The sequence below is a fragment of the Stegostoma tigrinum genome, chromosome 1 (assembly GCF_030684315.1).
Source record: "Stegostoma tigrinum isolate sSteTig4 chromosome 1, sSteTig4.hap1, whole genome shotgun sequence".
Taxonomy (NCBI): domain Eukaryota; kingdom Metazoa; phylum Chordata; class Chondrichthyes; order Orectolobiformes; family Stegostomatidae; genus Stegostoma; species Stegostoma tigrinum.
Genome location: NC_081354.1, coordinates 146,989,648 through 147,010,536, shown reverse-complemented (window position 1 = coordinate 147,010,536; position 20,889 = coordinate 146,989,648). Strand labels below are relative to the sequence as shown.

The window sequence follows — 20,889 nt, the reverse complement described above, 5'->3', positions numbered from 1 at the left end:
TTGTTAGATGTAGACCATTTTTCAATACGATGGATCGAATACTTTAATGCAAACATATTATTTGTCATCACATTTTATTTGCTTATCTATCAAGCTGTTTCAGAGCTAATTTGTTAATAGTAAGAAAACTCAAATCAGTTTGCATTCCATAAATAATCATACAGCCTGTTAAGTTTGATCACTGTATGCAAAATTGGACAAAATAGTAGAAAAAAAACAAATATGGATTGAAATTGAATGAAATGAGATTCCATGGCAATCCTTGTTCTTATTGCAGCAATAATGTAAAATTTCAACACAATCCACAGTAAGAGCATTAAAGGATGGTAGAATGAGTGAAGTCAATACTCTGCCTCTGGGAAGGGCCTCAGCTTTTTATTTAAAAAGAAGCAACAAATCAAGTGTATGAGACTTGGACCTCATCAGAAACAAGTTCAAATGTTGTTAATGGAAATCTCATTTCAAAAATGGCCCAACCTTTTTTTTGCATCAGTTACATTTTTAGTTGCTCTTTCATGGGATGTACATGTTACCAACAAGGCCTGCATTTATTGCCATCCCTCATTACCTGTGAATATGTTGCCAAGCCACTTCGAAGGCAGTTAAGAATCAACCAAATTACTACAGGTCTGGAATCACATATAAAAAAGACCAGGTAAGGACCATATTTTCATTCCTTAATGAGTTTCCTGGCAGTTTGCAACGGTTGCCATGGTCACAATGACTCGGTCTAGCTTTATTTTCCAGATTTATTTACTGAATTTAACTTCCACCATGCCATGGCTGGCTTTGAACCTACCTTAGGCTGGTCCTCTCGAAGCAAGATTTGCCATTTCATGAACCATAGGGGAACATATAAGTCACTTTATTTCTCCTCTGAGGTGGATGTAAAGCACCCTATAGTACTCTTGGTAAATGCATTGGAGTTCTTCTGCCATTCTGGTCAATATTTAACCTGCATGTTACAAAAACGTCAAGTCATTTATGTCATTATTTGTGGGATTATCTTAAATATGTTTGTAGCCAAAGTGTTCATCATTATTTCACACACTGCACTTATAAATTACCTTCAAAATCAAAAAAATCCTTTCAAAGGAGATGCATAGAGGTACAGGTAATATATATTGTGGCCCAAGGATGAACAGAGGATGTGGTACAATCAAAATCTTGGTCTCAGGTGTTGATTTTTATGAGGCATTTCAAATAAGAGTGTGACATGGGGAGGTGGTAGAAATTAGCAAAGAGATTTCAGAGCATGGATCGTTCAGTTGGTGACAGAACATGGGGTTTATCAGCTGTGGTTAGGACATCTTGGACCAATGAATGCCCATGATAAATAAGAAGAAAAATTGCTGAAAAGTTTGGCCAGCATCTATAGAGAGGAAATATTTGACATTAAATTCCTAATCATAACTCTGGTAACATTTTCTGATTCGGATTGTGGGGATAGGATGGGGGTCTGGGACAGCTTGCTCTTTAGGGGGCCAGTGTGGACTCGATGGACTGAATGGCATCTTTCCATTCTGTAGGGATTCTAAGATTTCTGCCCAATCTATGAATTTACTTTATAAGTTAAAACAATTCTTGCAACCCAAAATAGAAAAACATAGTGTGATAGATTTGGAAGAATTAAAAGATGAAACATTACGTTATTTGCAATGTTATAATGTATTCATTGGTGAGGTGGGGAGGAAAGGACCAATTTAGCTTCAAAGGAGAATTGAAACAGGTGTTTGAATATGCCCTGCCAAGCCTTGATTTTCTGAAGTGGAATATGACACCTATGGTAGATCGTGAGGGGCTACATAAGTATAGCATCATGACCAAGTCAAATCCTAAGTGTCAGAATTTTGTGCAAAATTGAAACCGGGATTGCTGGATATGCACAGTAGATTAATCAGCAGCCAATAAAGCAGAGAAGTGTTGGAGCTGAGCAAAATTGTGACTGGTGTTTTAAACAAAGTAGTTTTCTTTTTGCACTGATAACCCAATGGGTGGAGCTGCTTAAAATGCTGTTCTTTGTGGAGTGCCTGACGGCTACAGATATAAACATTTTACAAAATTCAAACTGATTGGGTCAGTAAAGGGATTTTTGTCTCTTTAAAGTGCTATTCTTCCATGCTGACCTTGTCTTTGGTCATTTTCTTTTCTCAGATTTCTCTGTTGCTTTTTTTTCCCATGCATTTTGTACTGTGGGCTAGTTGATGGTACCAGTCTGCTTACAAATTTAAAATAAGAGCAGCTGCTAGCAACAATTTCATTAAAACAGCATCCACAAAATCATCACTGTTTCATTTAAACCCAGCCTCTTGCCATAGCAATCAGGACACATTACAATGGAAAGGCAACAACAACAAAGATCTTCAGTTTCAATGGCCTTGAGGCTGTAACTTTTTGTTTTATCTCACTGACAAGTTTATGGATGACATTATTCTACTTACTGAAATATTCCTAAAATCATCAACCACATAATACAACATTGGAACTCTAGCTCGGAGTGTCAGGATGCAGGGGGAGAGATCAATCAAAACCAGAGGAAATTGGTCACTGAGAGCCTTTTTGTCATCCTCACATTGATTCTTCAGACCAATTTTCAGTCTTTCTTGAGAAAGCTGGCCTTTTTTTTTGCAGAGTTATTTTGATTCTTTTTCATGTATCATTTGGTATTGATGGGAGCCACCATATCTTGGCAACTCATTTCATTGAAGTACAGAAGATTGGGGAATGATAGACCTAACAGGAATAAGGAAAGATGGTAGAGTGTGAAGCTGGATGAACACAGCAGGCCAAGCAGCATCTCAGGAGCAATTTGTGCTCCTGAGATGCTGCTTGGCCTGCTGTGTTCATCCAGCTTCACACTTTATTATCTTGGATTCTCTAGCACCTGCAGTTCCCATTGTCTCAGGAATAAGGAAAAGTTTGGTGACAGCAGTAGAGATCCAATAGAGTAATAGTATTGAGGGGCAGCGTCGAGGAAATACTGTCCAAAGGTAAAGAGAAACAATTTTACAGGTTACAAGGACTGCATTGGGAACCAGCATGTGGAACAACAGTAAATAAACAGGTGTTGATTTTGTTCTTTCAAATTATTCCCTTAGAGAATAGTGTCCTAGGGCCAACCATCTTCAGCTGCTTCATTAATACCTTCTCTCTCTCAAAGTCAGAAGTGAAGATGTTCACCAATGATTACCTAATGTTCAGCACCATTTTCCCAGACTTCTCAGATACTGAAGCAGTCCATGTTCATATACAACAATATCTGGACAATGTCATGGCTTGGGCAGATTTGTGCCACACTAATGTCAGGCTATGAGCATCACCAGTAACCACCACCCCTTGACATTCAATGGAATTACCATTACTGAATCCCCTACTATCAATATCTTTGAGGCTACCACTACCCAGAATTCAATTGGATTCACCATATAAACTCAGCAACCACAAGAGCAGGTCAGAGGATAGGAATACTGAGGCAAGTAGCTCACCTCTTGACTCCCCAAAGCCTGTCCAGCAACTACAAGCCACAAGTCAGGAGTGCAATGGAATACCACACCCCCACCCCCCCACTACCCTGCATGGGTGCAGCTTCAACGACACTTGAGAAGCTTGACACCATCCAGGACAAAGCAGCCGCTTGATTGGGACCACATCCACAAACATCCACTCTCTCCACGCAGTAGCAGCAGTGTGTATTATCTACAAGATACACTGCAGAAATTCACCAAAGATCCTTAGACAGCATCTTCCAAACCCACAACCACTTCCATCTATAGGGACAAGAGCAGCAGATACTTGGGAACACCAGCACCTACAAGCTCTAAGCCACTCACCTTCCTAACTTGGACACCTATCCCCAATTCATCATTGTCACTAGATCAAATTCCTGGAATTACGTTCCTAATGATATTGTGGGTCAACCCACAACAGGTGGACTGCAGGGGCTCAAGGTCGCAACTCACCACCACCTTGTCAAGGGCAACTGGGGACAGACAATAACATGCTGGTCACCCAGCTATATCCATGCCCATGAATGAATGTAAAAGGGGTATGAAATCAAGGGAAGGTTAAATCTTAATCCGACAGATGACAACATAAAATCTCCTTCCATGACCGTGATTATCCTTGTAATAACCTGATATTATGGAAAGGTTTTATGAACTCCTACAACCCAAATGAAGGAGGAGTCATCAATATCATGAGTCACCCATCAGATAATTGCTTCTACTGGCTCATCATGTTTTTGTTTTCTATCATATCTATATGTTATTCAGGGTAAGAGTTGTTTGAGTTAGTTTACTGCTAACAACCCTTTTCTTTAGGCCTGTTTAATGACCAGTGGTATAGAATACATCACTTAGATTCATATCTTCATTCATTACAGAGGACACACCATTCTTAATGAATATTGCTGGATAATGCTTCTTCAGGCACAATTGCTAGGAACTGGATGGTATATACCTGCTTGCTATGAAAGCTCACTCTATCCACTCAGACGGTGTATGGTATTATCAGATTGAATGGTTCAACTGTTGATTGAACAGTAAACTTGTAGATTAGATTAGATTAGAATAGATTCCCTACAGTACGGAAACAGGCCCTTAGGCCCAACAAGTCCACACCACTACTTGAAGAATCCCACCCAGACCCATTCCCTATAACCCATCACCTATAACCCTGAACACTATGGGCAATTTAGCATGGCCAATCCACCTAGTCTGCACATTTTTGGACTGTGGAAGGAAACCGGAGCACCCGGAGGAAACCCACACAGACACGGGGAGAATGTGCAAACTCTACACAGACAGTCACCCGAGGCTGGAATTGAACCTGGGTCCCTGGCACTGTGAGGCTACAGTGCTAACCTCTGAGCCACCGTGCTGCCCCATCCTGTGAAATAATAAAATAAAAGACCTGAAAAGGGATTGAGGCTCCAAAATCTTGTATTTTCAAATAAACCTGTTGGACTGTAACCTAGTGTCATGTGATTTCTGACCAAAGCCTGGAAAAACAGGGTGGAAGTAATAAATACCATGTTGTGTAACTCAAGGACAACAATAAGTATGACTAACACAAAGGCTGTAATTTAGAGATAGCAGAGAGAAAAGCGTAGGATGAATAGCAGTGAGGAAACTGTATGGGGAAGCAATAGTAAGGAAAGAGCTTTGGTAACACACTGGAAAATTTCTGAGCAAGTGATAGGATGTGCTGAAAAAAACCAAGACAACTTTGCTGTGTAGGTTCACTTAAATTGAACAGAGGGATGGGAAATTAAAGTTATGAGGAGAAGTTTGAAAATTTGCAGCTTGTCCTGTTACAAAGGCAGAGGAAGGCATAGTCTGACACATTCTCTTGTTTAGAGCTTTTTTTAATTTTTAAAAATTCTCTCATGGGATTTGAGTGTCACTGGAAATGCAAATATATGTTGTCCATTCCCTTGAATAGATTGATTTTGGAGGCCACTTCAGAGGGCAATTAAGAATTAATCACTTTGCCATGGACATGTAGTCGCAAAGACGTATAGACATACAGCATGGAATCAGACGCCTCAGTCCAACCAGTCCATGTTGAACATAATCCCAACTAAACTAGTCCCACCTGACTGCTCCTGGCCCATATCCCTCCAAACCTTTCTTATTGTTGTTTCTATCCAAATGTCTTTTAAAGGATGTAATTGTTCCCGCATCCACCACTTCCTCAGGAAGTTCATTCCACACATGAACAACCTGTATAAAAAACTTACCTCTTATGTTTTTTAAAAATCTCTTTTGCCCCACCTTAAAATGTGTCCTTGAAATTCACCCATCCCATAAACAACTACCATTAACTCTATCTGTACCTCTCATTATTTTTCATAAACATGGAAGCCAGACAAGGTAAGGACAACAGATTTCCCTTCCTAAAGGACATTAGACTACAATATTTTACCACAACAAGGCAAGCTAAACAGTGACCAGATGGAACTATTCACAAACCTTTCCAGTTATAGCCAGGTAAATAGTAATTAGATTGTTCCCATTGTCAGCAAGGAAGCAATGATCAAACATAACTTTCAAACAACTGCAAAACAAATTATAGGGAAGCCAGAAAGAATACATAATCCTATAGAGTGTGGTAAGAGTATGATGTCTCTTCCAAAACCAGACACGGGTCAGCTCTGATGAAGGGTCTAGGCCCGAAACGTCAGCTTTTGTGCTCCTGGGATGCTGCTTGGCCTGCTGTGTTCATCCAGCTTCACACTTCATTATCTTGGATTCTCCAGCATCTGCAGTTCCCATTATCTCTGATCATGGGTCAGTAGGATTCAGTTAATTGTTTGACAAAGATTGAGTATAAAAAGTAAATGAATTATTTGGGAAAAGCTGCCAGAACAGACTCGGTGGGCTCATCAGCCTATTTCAGCAATATAACATGCTATGTTTTAGGCCTGTTATGGTATATTTCCAAGCGACCATTGTTACACATGTACTTTCACAGTGATGGTGCTAAGCATGATGTGGAGGTGCCATCATCATGTGATGAAGGAGCATCGTTCCAAAAACTTGTGATTTCAAATAAGCCTTTTGGACTATAACCTGGTGTCATGTGACTTCTGACAAGGTACTAATCAATTCAACTAAAAAGCAGCATCATCAAGCCTGATCTTGTCCAAAACTAAATGCTCACAACGATTCAACTCTACCTGCCACCAAATTCAAGAGTAATCAGGAGCAGGAGCCCAATTTTGTTTTCATTAACCATTCCCAGAGCGTGCCAACTGATTAGACTATGAACACCATCATGCTGGCTGAGATCAGCTAACCAAAGGCAAACTGAGATCTGAACTAGTACTACAGTCCATAAGATTCAGTGCTATATTAAACATTGCATTTACTAACTCATTGTTTTTTGAAAGCTAAATCATTTGGATCCACTGGGAGTCAGATCAACTCTATTTAGTGATGTGGGCAACATCCAGGCTTGGGCTGATAAGCTGCATGAAACATTCACACCATGCAAATGCTCGGCAGTGGCCAAAACCAAAAAAAAGGCCTCAACTATTTCCCCTTAATGTTGAATAGCACTGTCACTGTAAATCCTGTCTCCCCAACCCCCATATGCCACCAAAAGTAAGAATATCCTGAAGGTTAGCACTGATCAGGGTTAGAACTGGATCAGTCATATAAATAACGTTGTTGAAAGTACAGAGATAGTAGGAACTGCAGATGCTGGAGAATCTGAGGTAACAAGGTGTAGAGCTGGATGAATACAGCAGGCCAAGCAGCATCAAAGGAGCAGGAAGGCTGACGAAGGTCTCGGCCCAAAATGTCAGCCTTCCTGCTCCTCTGATGCTGCTTGGCTTATTGTTAAAAGTACAAATCAGAGAGTAACTCAAAGCCCAAAGACCTCAAAGCCTGTTTACCATCTAAAAGATATAAATCAGGAGTTTAAGGGAACACATCATACTTGCCTTTATAAATGAACCTCTCACAAAAACTCAAGAAACTTGACACCATCAAGGGCTAAGCATTGTTCTTGACTGACACCATATTTACCACATCAAACCTTGACTTCCTCCACAACTGATTCACAGTGACAGCGGTGTATACCATCCACAGGATGCGCTGAAGTATTTTGTCAGACCTCCTTCATCAGCACCTTTCAAATCTGCAAATTGTACCATAAAGCAATGGATGCATGTGAACACCACACGCACGACTCGTCTATCCACCATTCAGCATTGCTGTTTCTTCATCATTGGTAGGTCAAATCTTACAACTATCTCTCTGCCAGCTTTGTGGATGTAACTACATCACATGGAGTACCGCAGTTCAAGAAGGCAGCTCATTACCATCTTGTCGAAGGCAAATTAACTGACAGCTCAAAACAAAAACACACAATAAACCTGTCCAAAGCCAAATTGCCATTCACAGTTCCAATTTTCATTGGGTGTTAAACCTGTTTGGACACAGCTATATGCAGTAAAATTCAATTTTAAATCTACACAGGAAAGCAGCTAAGAAAAACGTCATGTGTTTGATATTTTCCAGGAAAGCTACTGAGAGCAAAATTATTTTTCATTCACTCCTTGTGTTTCATTGGAATGGTGTATTGAAAATGGGTAATATCATTTCTTGTTGATGTGAGAATATGAAATATCACCACCTGCTTTTACACCACATTACAGACCCCATGCCCATTTACAGCTTTTGGCATCCTACTGGAACTTTGACTTTGTCAAATACCCTGTGTTATTGACTTCATAACGGAGTTGGATTTAGGCCTTTTGTGAGCCTACAATAAAATAATTCAAAACTGGGTATTGCTGATACCTATATAGTTATTTTTTCGCATTGTTATTTCTGTAGGGAATTAATATAAAATGACAGTGTTAACTTCTACATATGACTTAGATTTGATCAATTTCCAAAATAGCTGAGTTAAGCATGACCCCAATATTAAAGGGTTAATATCTATATATGAAATTGTGCAACTGAGAGAATTGGATGATTCATGCTACTGAATGAGGAAAAAGTGTCACTAAACTAATGATGCTCAATCATTAGTTTAGTGACACTTTTTCTTCATTCAGTAGCATGAATCATCCAATTCTCTCAGTTGCACAATTGCATGCACGATTGTCCTCAGTACTGTAATGATGCTGTAACTCTGTGATTTTAAATTGCCAGCCTACATCGGAAAAGATGTAAGAGAACACATGACAACAGTGCCTGGAAACAGATAATTCTGCGTGCAGCCTCACACTAATCTTATTAGTCTAAATAGTTCACAAGATGTTAAAAAGAATGTAATCTTAGCAACAGTTTAGATTCTAGTAGTTGTTCTCGATCCTACAAATGACACAGTCCCTTCTCTGTTTCATCACCATGATAACAGATGGTGACAAGTGAATGCCTGACTCAGCACCAGATGAGAAGCAACACAAAAAGCATTGAATGCAAACCAAACAGCGACAGGACAGAGCAGTAAGATGAAGAAGAAATGCTAGAAACTGGAGAGCAGCCATGAGTTGAGTGACAGTTAAACAAGAGTAGTGTGGGAAGCAACTCCAATAAAAGAAAAACCAGGGAGCAAACTCTGCTGCTACCACAGGCTTTCAGTCACTTGTAAGCCCCAAAACAGGCTGAAATGTGACAAACTAGCGCAGGCAGGAATATTTCAGGGATAGTTACTAAATTCAACAGGAACAATGTGAGTATTCTTCTCCATGTAAGCAATGACGTTCCAAATGATGTTTAAGAGAAACTGGATGTTAATGAAGAAATCACCGTTTATGAAAATGTCACTGTGACTTCCAAAATTTATTTCAGCTTTTGAAGAAATGTAATTGGAAAACAGGCAAAATTAAACAAGCGCGCACCAAAGCTGAGAGAGGGGATGGAATTTATTAATACCCTGCATTACTTCACAGATATTTATGCTTTTGTAATCTTGAAAGATGACCCAGCTGGCAATTGCATTGCAGTCAGAATCCTGGAGGAGACCTTATCAGATATTTTCCAATGCGGGGAAGATTTGACACAAACAAAATAATATGATTCAAAAGGAGTGGGAAAATAACTGAGGCTTTATTCAAAGCAAAGTTGGAAGCTGTATGGAACAAACCAGTTGAGGCAGTGTAGTCTGCAGCTGAAAACAGTAAAAAGTGCTCCTAAACTGAAGTCAGGACAGCTCAAAACGAAGAGAATGGTTGCCATTAGGCAATGATTTTGATGTGGCAGGAAATGCTGCCAATGATGCTTGACTCTTGCAGGACATAGAGGGTTTGTAAGCTGTTTGTCATGGCAAAAGAATCAAGGTCAAAAACAAGAGGGAAAAATGCACCAGAACAAGTAACAGTTGAAGAGCCTAAAAGCAATTGAATAACATTCCTGGGAGAAATAACTCAATCCAAGGAATGTTATTAAACTTCTGAAAAGAAGTAAACAGGCACAAAACAAAATTAGACATTGGAGTAGATGTATTAGTCCTAACACACAGAAAACCGCTTAAGCAAGATCATCCACCATTTGACTCTTGGGACCAGGAGACATTGAACTCAAAGGAAAACATCAGTTAACTGCAACACTGCAGTATGAAGAAAAAGAAACCCTGTATATTGGAATGAATGTGGTTCAAAGTTAAGCGTGTTTATTATATTACAGCAATGATATTCATCCTTCACCTTTGATTTTGATAACTGAGTCATTCATGCACTAAAGTGATGTTTAAAGGGGACAAATGCCAATATCACCTAACCACAGACTGAGGTAAATCCAAGGATTTCATACAGAATGCACCAAACTGGCTGCACTAAATTATCATTCTATTCATAAACAGTGAAACCATACAAGAAACCTGAAACTCTTGTTTAATTCATAACTGTACGATAAGTTTGCGCTAGGAGAAGAAAAGTTAGCTACAGAGTATTCAGCTTCAGAAAGACAAAGGAGCAAAACTTGGCAAACAGAATTTGCCAGACAAGTCATATTTTTGTAGAACCCTTTGCAGAGGAGAGATAGAAGGAAAAATTATGGATTTATAACAAAACAGCCTGAAAGGTTTGATCTCTATCCCTTGTCCTGTGATTTCTCATCTTACAAAATAAGCTTCTGGTGAAAAAACATGAGACACAACAACTATTCACTGAAAATTCAAGGGCCTTACAAATTTTGTGTATGCTGGGGAAATAAGATCACAGCTCAAAATGCATGGATTCAGATTGTACTCTCACAGCACTGACGCTCTTTAAATCGCATTTTTCTTTTATTTTCTCTGTTGTTTTAGCTTTTATTAATAGAGGGATTGAGTTCCGGAACCAAGAGGTTATGGTGAAGCTGCACAAAGCTCTGGTGCGGCCGCACTTGGAGTATTGTGTACAGTTCTGGTCACCGCATTATAAGAAGGATGTGGAAGCTTTGGAAAGGGTGCAGAGGAGATTTACTAGGATGTTGCCTGGTATGGAGGGAAGGTCTTATGAGGAAAGGCTGAGGGACTTGAGGCTGTTTTCATTAGAGAGAAGAAGGTTGAGAGGTGACTTAATTGAAACATATAAAATAATCAGAGGGAGAGATAGGGTGGATAGGGAGAGCCTTTTTCCTAGGATGGTGATGGCGAGCACGAGGGGGCATAGCTTTAAATTGAGGGGTGAATGATATAGGACAGATGTCAGAGGTAGTCTCTTTACTCAGAGAGTAGTAAGGGAATGGAACGCTTTGCCTGCAATGGTAGTAGATTCGCCACATTTAGGTACATTTAAGTCGTCATTGGATAAGCATATGGACGTACATGGAATAGTGTAGGTTAGATGGGCTTGAGATCGGTATGACAGGTCGGCACAACATCAAGGGCCGAAGGGCCTGTACTGGGCTGTAATGTTCTATGTTCTACGTTCTATGTTAACACTATCGTTTTTTATTTAAAATGACAATGGATCAGTTTTGGACTGTGGGAGGAAACCAGAGCACCCAGAGGAAACCCACACAGACATGGGGAGAATGTGCAAACTCCACACAAACACTCGCTCAAGGGTGAAATTGAACCTGGGTCCCTGGCGCTGTGAGGCAGCAGTGTTAGTCACTGAGCCACCATGCTGCCCCAATCCTTAACACTGGGAACCCAAAGTGCACACTGGATTACTGCTTTGCAGAACACCTCTGCTCAGTCCACAAGCATGACCCCAGTTTTCTGGTCACATACCATTTCCATATAAAATTTTGCTTTGTATTCACATATCTTCCCAGTTCCTGTGAGGAACAGTACTTCATTTTCCATATTCACAGCTTGCTGCACAGCTCTTTGGATGCAACATTGGCTTCAATAACATCAGGCCATGAACTCTGACCTCTATTTTGATAACATTTTCCTCCGAGGGTCAGTATTGTGTTTTCATGCTCTGTGCTTTCCGTCAGAGCTGACCTTTATTCTGCTATTAACATCTCTCTGGACAAGTGCTCTGTCCCTTCCTGACAATCATTACCATTCCCCTCTCCTTTTGCTCTATGACCTCCTTGCCTTTTAACATTTCCCTGACATTGTTTTTGCTCCACTTGCATCTTTCATTCTTTTATAAGCATAAAATCTATCCATCCACCTGTCATCTGAAGAAGAGTCGTACTAACTCAAAGCATTAAATTATATCTGTTTCTCCATGGATGAGAATGAAAGGCATTACCTTGCCAGCTGACTAAAGGCTGCTCTCTTTTGACAGAGAAACAACTGGTGAGGGGCAAGGATGAGGAGGCACAGCCTGTACGGTGACACCCAAATTCAGCTGATACCCAAATTGAGCCCCACTGTTGACCAGGAGTTTAACAAGCATTAATGAGTGTCAACTGTGAACTCTCACTGCTTCAGAAAAGTGAATATAATGCAGTGAGGTGATCAAGATAAGCATCACTGAACATATCACCTAATTTTATTATTCCTCTTGCCCTGGCCAATGACTCTCAGAGCCTGGCCAAATACTACCCTCTGTTTCTGATTTCTCACCTGATAAGCATTCACCTTCTTCCAGCTCAGTTTTCAATAAATCCCAGGGCAATGAATGCTTTTGTTTTTGCAAATCTTATCTCCTCCTCTAAAGTCTTCCTGGATATTGTCAGGTAGCTTTGCAATGAATGCTGATGCATTGGAAAGTGAACTTGTAAAATTTATATCGTAAACACCCTTTGTAAAATTGCTGGATCCACATGAAGTGCTCCTGTCACATCTTTCCAGATCTCAGTGTTTGCTCTATTATTACTCCTCAGTAAGACACTATGCATCTTGTTGTCATCGATCATCATTCACACAACTTACTGACACCCAACTGATTACAACAATGGACATCAGAACGGGAACCTTCCCCAAACCTCTCCCCCGCACATTGTTGACTAATAAAACCTCTCAGGCTGTTTGAAACCATTGGCATTGTTCCTCAATACCAAACTGAGATGACTTAATCACTCTGCCTACTACTCATCCTCCAACTTGATGTGCCATATGGTTCAACCTTCTTGAGCAAGATTGACTAGCAGACATCCTTTGGGACAGAGAACATCAAACATGGGAAGTCACTAAAAAGCTTGTTGCCTCAAGATCTCATTGACAAAGTGCAACATTCCAACAGACACCTCAGAATCACTGACATAAGTCCATCCAAAGTGGAGGAGGAGCAGCCAGGAAGTTGTTGAGCACCTTGACACTTGTCTTCAGGAAAAAGCGGAGGCCAGATGAAAACAGCAAAAGGAGCATGCTGCCACACCAATGCCCAACCCACCCCTTCCTGTGACTATCTTCTGCCCCAAGTATAACAGATTACAGAAGCTGCTTCACTCTGTACAGCCTCCTACGGGCTTACCCTGTGAGTGGTAAAGAGTCATCCTCATCTGTGAGGGACCATCGATGATGACGATGACGATGACAATGCTTGTGACAAGTCCCATTTGTCAAATGATATGCTTTGAACTACCGCTGCAAAAGTATTGCTTTTAAACAGCACAAGCCAGGGCCCTGCATGGCCAATCTTCACCATTCAACTCTCAGTACTTGTGGAGATCCAAAGACAGTGTTGTACATTACCAAGCAGTGTGCCATCTATACAGTAACTGCTGGACATCTAATCTTAAACTCAGCTGATGAAATGATCTATCATATCTGGCTCCAGGGGTTCGTATTTACTAAATAAAAGAATTGAATCATTTCCGTTCCAGGAGGAAATTCTTTCGTGTCTCTAACGTTGTTACAATTTTAAAACACTTCCATAAAAGATTGCCCACAACAAAGAGAAATAAACAGCTCATACTTTATTGAGATAATATTGAGAGATTCAAAGGTGAAGATTCACAGTGAAAGGGTTACATTTCCCTTGCAGTTGCACATTTCTCAGTGTATTTTCTTTTAAGCCGGGTCGGTTGACTTTAGATATATATTTGACCTGAATTCACCAGTGGCAGGTTGGTTAATGTAATTTCAGTGATGGCAGAATAGCCACTTGTTTTTGTTGCACAGTATAAAGCGCAAAACAATGTCAAAAAATAAATAAATGGGAGAGAGAGAGTTGTTGGAAACTAATTGCTCGAGGTTAGGCTCAGCATTGAAGAGTTGATGAAAAATGGGGGAAGTTTTTCTCATAATGCATGTAATACAATCCATCTGTGATTGCTGCATCAGATAACCTAAAAGACCCACTCATGAGTGACCACTCTTTTGTGTTTTATGAACTTGTGCAGCTCAGAAGCCTTCTGCCCTGTAGAAAGTTGTCGCCTACACTGACAACCTTTGAATGATGATGGATGATGTTTGGTGCCTCCTTAATCACCTTTTTCCAACATTAAAAACAGACCCTCAAAGCAGTCATAAAAGGAAAGATATAAGATGAAGGTATTGCTGTTCAAAGTTACAAGCTAATCCATTTTCCTGAAGAACATGCTGCGGGAAGGAAAAAAGAAAAATGATGCTTGGTGGTTGAAAGCAATTATTCTAGCAGATCGAGTTCTAATTAAAGTAATGTTTTCCCTCATCTCAAAAGCCATAATAAATAATAGTTAATACTGACTGAATTACCCAGTTTCTCCATGAGTGCTGTTGATATCATAAACTGATACTGCAGCATAATTTCACAACTGGATCTGTTAATGCTCTTAAATACTCACCAAACAGGAGGCAAACATCTCTGAAATGCTAGATGATCACCTTTACATGCTCACTGTCATATATTGTTCCTTTTGAGTGTTGCAATTCTCTCTGTCCATCACCCTTTTACAGGAGTGAAATTATATCCTGGCTTTGGACACCTCTTTAGTGCAACGGCTAAATATGGGCTGAAATGTAGTGTGCAATCAAGCTCCTCAAGAACTATCCTAGCAGAGAGGCAATCCAGAAATTCCACTGGGGCCCCCTGTGCAGATTGTCTCTGTTCCAGGAAGAGGATCCTGGAATGCTGCAGTTAATTCTGCACAACTTTCTAATTAAACAGACTGAAAAATGGCATTGGATCTGTTTTGGAAAGAACAAATCTCCCAAAATATCTCACGGAAAAGTTCATTGACATTTTGCCATTATGACCCATATTACACTATTAAAACCCCTTGATATACGTAGAGGTGCAGCTAGTTTGAATTGATTTGATGAGAGAACTAAAATTAGAAGTAATTATTCTAATGTTGATTGCAGTTTAAAAAACCCAACTGGTATATTAATTTGTTTCGGGAAGGAAGTCTACTATCCTTGAAAGGAAGCAAAGAACTGTGGTTGCTGGAGATCTGAAACAAGCAAAAACTGAAATTTCAGGAGAAACTCAGCAGGTCTGACAGCTTCTGCGGAGAGAAAACAGAGCTATTTTTTTCAAGTCCCGAAGCCGTCCCTCAGAACGCTGGCCTGGCCTACAAGTGACTCCACATCTACACCAATGTGGTCGAGTTTAACTGCTCTTTGGGTCACTGGAGATGAGAAATAATTACTGGCATAGCCAGCAACCCCCACATCTCATGATTGAATTTATAAAATGGTATTGAATTGTCCCTACATTGTCACTGAGACAAATCCAGTAAATGGCAAGTACGGAATGAATATGGTAACAAAAGAATGATCTTCTGAAGTTGAGTCAACTTTGAATGTTACTTTAACTTGAAGTGTTAATTTCAATTTTAGGACACAGTTCAAAAGGAGAGTCAAGAAGAAGAGATGAAGAAGGAGCAGATAGTAACAGTATGATTTTCAGTTAACTGTTCATAGGCCACAGAGTGTTATAATTGCTCCACAAGCTGGTGTCAGGCTTCTAGTTGTAACTGAGATGTACAATCTCTTTTTGATGAAAGTTTGCAGTTGAGTTAACACTGAATATAACCGACTGTAGAATTACATTTCAGTGATCAACTCATAACTGGAAAAGTGCTTACCCCCACAGAAGACGGCATTCTTAACAGGATCTGACAGAGAAGGTCACTACTCATCTCACTGCACTAGAGGTTCCTTCTGGGTTGGGTTAGCATCGCAATTTCAAAAGATTGGGCAACAATCACTTAAATGATTTTGTTCTAATTATCTGAAGAATTCCCTTTTCCTGGTTCCGTAAATCTAAAAGAATGACAGGAGAAAATGGACCATTATAGACATAAACAAACCCAAAGCATTCAGCAGCTCATGCCTGCATTAGTTAACTGTATCTACTTGTTTGCTAAACAACCATGTACGTGATTCTAAACAAAGGATGGAGTGTGTAATGTCCTGGAGAAAGACGAGCGATTAATGCAGAGCCATAAATTTAATTGTGCAGCCTTCCATAAGCAATTCAAAATTATCACACAGATTTAAACTCATTTTCACCAGGGCCCCTTTTACAATAGTAGATGTATTTATACAAACACTGACAAAAAGCCAAAGGTGCATTAAGATTTAGATTCAAAGGGCTATTTAATGTTGTGGCAAAATTCCAGCAAATATTCTTCTGTTGATATCAGGTTAATGTGTTGACCCTCGGGTTCAGAAACCCTTCCAGAGCCTTCCAGCATAATCTAATAGAATCTTCAGGCTGGAAGTTAGGATAAGGCTTGGAAACACCTAATCTTACCTTGCATGTTCCCAAACAAGTCCAGTGGCATAATAGAGTTAGTAGCCAGCATTACAAACCTAGCTCAGACATTCCAGTGGCTCTGGACAAACATTGACAGGCTGCTTTATTGAGTGAGAGCAAGAATACTAAGCCACTAAAGGTAAAAGAGTCCACCCTGAAAGTCCAGACATAGTTTGAGACTAAGCTCTCACAAGACATTCACAATCTGGTTTATTGATCTTTATCAATTAGTGCATTGAGTATAGGTGTTGAAATATCATGTTGCAGCTGTACAGGACATTATTTAGGGCACTTTTAGAATATTGCATTCAGTTTTGGTCTCCCTGCGATAGGAAGGGTGTTAAAATTGAAACAGTACAGAAAAAATCTACAAGGATGTTGCGGGGATGGAGGGTTTGAGATATAGTGAGGGGCTGAATAGGCTGGGGCTATTTTCCCTGGAGCATTGGTGGCTAAGGGGTGACCTTGTAGAGGTTTATAAATCATGAGGGGCATGGATATGGTGAATGGCCAAGGTTATTTTCCCAGGTTATGGAGGCTAAAATTAGAGGACACAGGCTTATGTTGAGAGAGGCAAGATATAAAAGGGACACAAGGGGCAATTTTTTCATGCAGAGGGTGATACGTATGTAGAATGAGCTACCTGAGGAAGTGCTGGAGGCTCGTACAACTGTAACATTTAAAAGGCCCCTGAATGGGTATATGAATAGGATGGGTCAAGAGAGATATGGGCCAAATGGTGGCAAATGGGACTAGGTTAATTTAGGCAATCTAGTCAGCAAGGATGAGTCGGACTGAAGGGTCTGTTTCCGTACCTTACTTTTCTATAACTCTATGGTGGTTATTCTAGGCCCCTTTACAAAGTAGGAGAGGAATCCATTTGTACATTTCTTCTGGGATGTTGCAGTGGGAATCAAGGAAAAAGTAGATACAGTGTCATGCCGTTAGTGATGCAAGACACTTTTAAAGGCAATAGAATTAACAATCCAGAGTAGGAGGTCATGGGTGGGTGAATCCTAATACATACTCTGGAATACTGAGGTTGCAAATATTTGACCCTTTCTTTCTAATGTATACATTAAGGTGACAAAAGTGTGAAGCCATTCCTTCACTAAAGTCAAATTTTTGAATCCAATCTCTTGTCCACATAAGCACATGCCTTCATACCTTTTTCTAAGCAGTCACAACATGAAATGCCAGTCCCATCACACTCCAAAGGAATGGAAGTTTTTGTGACCTTGATGAAATCTGCAAGAAGGATATATGAATTAATGTAGGGACGGGTTAAAATACAGTTGCATGCAGAAATAGAATTTAAACAATGGAAAGTACTCCAATGCACTGATGGAAGGAAAGATGTCTGGAAGGGCATAAAAAGTGTTAGTGGAAATAGTCAAGAGTTTGTATAATTTGAATGTTTATGGTACTTGAAATTCGAATCAAAGTGGGACATAGCTCAGTATGTACAAAGCTTCAGTCTCTACTTGTACTTGAGTCAGGACTTGTTACTGCCATCACAACCCTCAATAAAAAGCGAGAAATCTGCTCAAGCAGCAACTCTGGAAAGAAAACCAGCATGAACATTAATATCTGTGACCTTTCATCAGAATTTCATTCATATTTTCATAAGTTCTGTCTCTGATTCGAGTTCTCTAAACCTTCACCTACAGAAGGAATCTCCTCAAATCAATGATTCATCTCTTGGACACTGCTGCTGACACCTGGGGAGAAACATTTGGTACATTGTTTTAAATTTTCTAAAACTCATTAGATTCAAGGAAGATTCCTTTAGAGTAGAAAATAGCTAATGTTTCTCTTTTATTCAAAAAGGGAGGGAGACAGAAAGCAGGAAACTATAGGTCAGTTAGTTAAAATCTGAGATAGGCAAAATTTTAGAGATATTATTGGTAAGATAAAGATAATCAGGCAGAGCCAGTTTGGTTTTGTCAAATGGAAGTCATGTTTAACTAATTTAGTGTAATTCTTTGATGAATAACTTAAAATGCAGCAAAGGGAACTGGTGAATGTATTGTATTTGTTTTTCATTTGATAAGGTGCCATGTCAAAGATTATAGCAGTAAATAAACTCTCATGTTATTGGGGGGAATAACACATTGGCATGGGTAGAAAATTGGTTTGCTAACAGGAAGTAGACAGTAGGAATAAGTAGATTATTTTCTGTCTGGCAGGCTGTCTTTACTGGTGTACTGCAGCGCTTCACGCTAGGACCTCAATTCTTTACAATTTATTTAAATTGTTTGAAAGAAGGGATCAAAAGGATGGTAACTAAATTAGCCAATGACACAAAGGTGTGTGGGGAAAAGGTTTGAAAATAGTACCTAAGGAGCCTACAACAGATGTAGATAGATTAAGTAAGTAAGCAAAGGTCTGGAGAATGGAGTACATTATGGAAAAGTTAAAATTGTCCTTTTTGTTAGAAAGAATGAAAAAAGAAGTGTGTTTTCTAAATATCTAGAGCTTGCAGATCTCTGAGATGCAGAAAGATCTGGGTGTCCAAGTGCATGAATTACAAGAGGTTAATATACAGTTACAGCAAGTAATCAGGAAAGCTAGTAGAATGTTAAGGTTACTGCAAGGAGAATTGAATGCAAGGCAAACAAAGTTATGCTTCATCGAAACAGAACATTGGTGAGACCATATCTGGAGTATTGTGGACAATACAGGTCACTGTATTTATGGAAGGATGTTAATGCTTTGGATGCAATTCCTAGTGGATTTGAGACTGATACCTGGACTGAGTAGATTGCCTTAGACCGGCTATGTCTATTGCCTTTGGAATTTAGAAGAGTCAGTAGTAACTTACCTGAAACATTTAATTCCCCTTGAACTTGACCAGATGGATGTTTCCTCAAGTGGGAGAATCTAGAACTAGACATCATAGTTTAAAAATAAGGGACCACTTACAAGTGAGGCAGCTCCCACCTCTTGACAGTGTTCAGTGTCACTAATTAGACACTGAGCTTGTTGCTGGATCAATCATGTGATTTGTATTTTCCAAAGAATTACATCACTGACTCAGAGTCTGGGGTCAGGATCAGGATCCCAGATTGAAAGTCTAGCTGCTGAATTCCATGAGAAACATTACGTGACAGAGAAAATAATAAAAACTGCAATATTCATGAGAATGTTATAAAACCTTGTGCTGAGATTACAACAGCAAGAGTATGTTGTGCAGGTCTGCTGACACTGGGGTAACTTTCTGATTTAGTGTTGAGTGGCAAATCTCATCCACTAACTCAAGGTTCTCAACATGCCCCCTTGTCTCCATTGAATACACCAGAGTACTCCAAAGGATGTTATACAATGGACTAAGTAGAAGGAATTTGGTTAGGAAGAGCAACTGAAAGACTTGATCAAACATAATATCAAGCTGGATAATATTCACATCAACATTTGAGAAAGTTTCATAGCTGATCAAATATGTTGATAAGCACAGACCCATAATAATGACAGCCTGGAAGAGTACTGAAGTAGCAATAGCAGACAAAATAAACAGCACAAATCTAAGAGCCACAAGCAGATTATTTGAATATGTGAAATATTTAGGATAGTTTGCCTCTCTTGCAATGCTCTTAACAATCATTAGTGCAATCATCCAGACACATTCAGCATAATTACGCTTGAGTTGCTTTATTTTGATCAGTGGAATAATCATTTACTTATTCCTTGAAACATAAGAAACTAAGTTGTGCAATGAAGCAAATGGTTCTATGAGCACATTCATAAATCCCGAAAGCAGAAACAGAAGTGTAGAGTAAATCAAATGCACTTCTTGTGGTGCAAATGCCTGTCAGAGTTACTTTAATTGGCTAATCCACTGACCCAGTGATGGGCCAGAGGCAGGCATATTCCATAAAAGATATGGAAAGATAAAGGCGTAAGGTTTTCATCTAATCTTTAAATTATTGAACAATTCGCATCAAGATAATGAAACTGAATTATTCATTTACAACAATTCAAATAATAATTGATATTTTTCATGAATCTGCTTTCTTAATCCAGTACCTTGTCCAAACAGCCAAACACCTCTATGTGATGATTAACCACTTCTGCCAGATGTAACATGAGATGTACTTTCACCTGCTCCATGGGGATGCAGGTTTTGCAGTCTTGAGGAAGGCTGTCAAGAGAATTTACAACTCTGACCTCAAGGTACTGATGAATTGTGGTGATCATAATAATTCCAGTGGATGAATTTTACAGAGAATACATGTTCCTTATATCTCCACCCTGCCTGTCAAAAAATCATTTGGTACCTTAAGATGGACCGCCCAGTAGTAATAATTCACTGGGAGCAACCTTAACAAGGTGAGAGTACACGTTCCACCCTCAAGAGC

At 39.6% G+C, this 20,889-nt stretch overlaps 1 long non-coding RNA gene across 1 annotated transcript in view; it reads right to left on the bottom strand.

The window, feature by feature from the left end:
- Positions 1-15,875: 15,875 nt before the first annotated feature.
- LOC132210576 (uncharacterized) overlaps positions 15,876-20,889 on the bottom strand; it is a 114,208-nt gene continuing 109,194 nt past the window's right edge. The window contains exons 3-4 of the long non-coding RNA XR_009446721.1: positions 17,699-17,779; positions 15,876-16,035 (exon numbers count right to left, since the gene is read on the bottom strand). This is a non-coding gene — a long non-coding RNA (uncharacterized LOC132210576). The remainder of the gene's footprint in view (positions 16,036-17,698; positions 17,780-20,889) is intronic.